We start from the raw sequence: 2,957 nt of genomic DNA on the forward strand, positions 1-2,957 counted from the left end.
TACGATGTTGCAGATTTCTTTCGTAACTAGTTTTGTTGGTTCTTTATGTTACAGTAACCGCAATGGATATGATTAGTGCACTGCATACCCAAACGTGAGTTAACTATATATTGCAATGCATTTTTATACCTGATCAAATGCATTTTTTTGGCATTTTTTTTTCAAAAAGGTTGTGACTATGAAAATTTAAAATTTTATGGAACTATTTATATTTTTTTTTTTAAAATGAGCCGGACACAAAGTTAAGAAACAATGAAATGACAAGTTTAACCTCAAACTTCATCCGTAGTTAACTATCGCTTAAAATCCAGCGGCAGTTAACTGTCATTAGGGTTAAACTTGTTATTTCATGGTGTTCCTTAACTTTGTTTAAAGTGAGAAAAGCAGTTTTCAAAGGGTTTTTTTGGTCCGGCACGTTAAAGTTCGAAGCCCGTTAAAAACCCTAAATACGCCGGGTAGCCCTTGGCATTGTACACCAAACATTTTCCTTTTTTTAGTTGCTATCAAATCAAAACAAGTTATTAGCTAAGGTATGTGGAGAAAGCCTACTACCCAGAATCTAGATAGAAAATATGTTTTTGGTGGAAAGATAGGAGACATTTATGGCTTCTGCAACTTGCTTTAAGTATTTTTGGGCTTAAAAGGCACCGAATATCCATCACAATCCACACCTAATGATAAAAATCTACAATCAGGTTATGAGTGGCAGAGAGGGAAAGTGCGAGACGGACATTTCCTTATGATGATGGTGATGGTGTATAGGAAAAGTAGATCGATTATATCTTGGCGAAAACAACTAACCTATAGTCGACAACAAAAAAATTTTACTCCCCAAGAACTACAATTTCTAAATTGTTTATTTGATTTGTATGTCTTTTGTTTAAGTTATCTGGATGTAAATAAATTTACGTATCTTTCGGTTTAAGGAGTCTTCAATTCGATAGTTACTTCACAAAGTAGTAGGTTAATACTTTTCCTACCTTAACCATTTATCACGCATTCAATTTTTTTTTTTTAAAATATCTTTTGTTCGAATTATATAATTCGAAATTATGTTTTGTCTATAATTTTGAAGAAACAATGACGTATATTATTTCATGGTACGTAATTGAAAATGACAAAAAACACAAAATAAATGTAAATATACATAAAATTAAAGAGATAAAGATGTTACGAATTCTGAAATTATTATTTCATAGTACATTTACAATAAAATTGAATCTTAAAGCTTATTACACAATTTTCAAACACTTAATGCTAATTTATTAAAAACTTAGATCTACACCTGCAGTGCAAGGTGATGGAGGGGGAAGGAGAAAAAGATGGAGGAGGGAGGGGACCGAGGTAACGTTTGTTTCCTGTCTAGAGCGAAAGAGACCTTGATGGTCAACCTTACACCCAAATAGATCAACCTGACACCCAAATAAATGACGCTTCTTTGCAGCGTGGTGTCATCCCCATTGACCGTTCATACAATACATAAAATTTTACAGTAGCCTTTTTGTATGAAAGACCAACGATGGAAACACATTATAGAAGAAAGGAGGAGGAGAGAGTGTGAGAGGATGAAATGAGAAATTGTGAAGGATTGATGAGTACTTATAGGGAGGATTTTGAGTCACATGAATGCATAAAGTGTAACAGACCATTAAATAGAGTAAAAAAATGTGGTAAACTGGTCTGACCAGCTATTAAAACTGGTAAAACCCTTTGAAAAACGTGTTCCATGAGTAACTCTTGCGAGCAAGTAACCGATACTTCGGATTATATAATCCGAACTGGTTCAATAATGTGTTAAACTTCATACTTGGTAGGGTGAGAGAACTTTCAGATTATACAATCCGAAAGTCTTATGTACAAGATTTTTTTTATGTGCTCACATTGCACCGTCAGTTTCTGTTGTCCACGGCGCCCTAAAACTTCTATAAATTAGTGTGCCTGTTTTCATAAGCAGTAAACTACAACAAAAAACCATGGACACTTCAATCATTGATCTGAACACCAAGCTAGCTACAATTTACTACAACGGAGGAAAACCACCCCACTTGTTTAGCTTTCAGAATGATGTCACGTTCTCCGGATTGAAGGATTAGCTAAATCAAATCAACCTTCAAATCAACCACAAAGACACAAGGAGGGTGGATGGTGTTGAGTATCGAAGTCCATCGACCGACTCAGCCGTAAGAATATAGTTCAACTGGGTAAAGCTCATGAATGACGACGACGTGGGAACCATGTTCTCGATATTTGGTCAGTACAGTACTAAAGGACCGATCGAGTTAGACGCTTCATTGGTCAGATATGTTAAAGAAATTCATAAACGTTTGATTCGGTCCAGGAACTACGAAGATATTAGGTCTCTACTGGAGGAACCAGACGAAGAAATTAGTTTAGTTGATCTGTGATATGTTATGTTTTATTTTATTACGTGTTTTAAGTTGTTGAATTATGTCTTTGATGTATTTGAAATTGTTATATTTAATGTACGTTGCGGAAATTTAATTCACTTTGTTAAAACTCTTTTTGGGCCAAGACGCACAAAAACTTCTAAAAATTAGTGTGCTCAGTTTCATTTGTTGTAAAACACAACAAAAAACACCAAGAGGTTGCTATGTGTTAGATCTTGTTGTCTCGACAATAGAAATATGTCAGTGGCAAGGCAGTAAGATCTAACTCAAAACAATCCTCTTGAAACATCTTACCTTTTATCATTATGTTGTAGATCTGATTACAAAGAGGTTGATATGAACTTGATCCAGTTGACCTGTCGATCGAAATATGTAAGTTTGCAGGCCATTTGGATCAAGTACAAAAATACCTCTTCTAACACCTTCCCATAAATTTCATCACTTCTGTTATTATGTTGTTTTACGTCGTTGAATTATGTTTCATACCTTTTCTTTTTCATATGATATTCACCATAAGAACTCTCTAAAAATAAAACTTCAACGTAGTCC

Source organism: Medicago sativa, chromosome 1 (genome assembly GCF_051527215.1).
Source record: "Medicago sativa cultivar Bolivia chromosome 1, Bolivia_mono, whole genome shotgun sequence".
NCBI classification, from domain to species: Eukaryota; Viridiplantae; Streptophyta; class Magnoliopsida; order Fabales; family Fabaceae; genus Medicago; species Medicago sativa.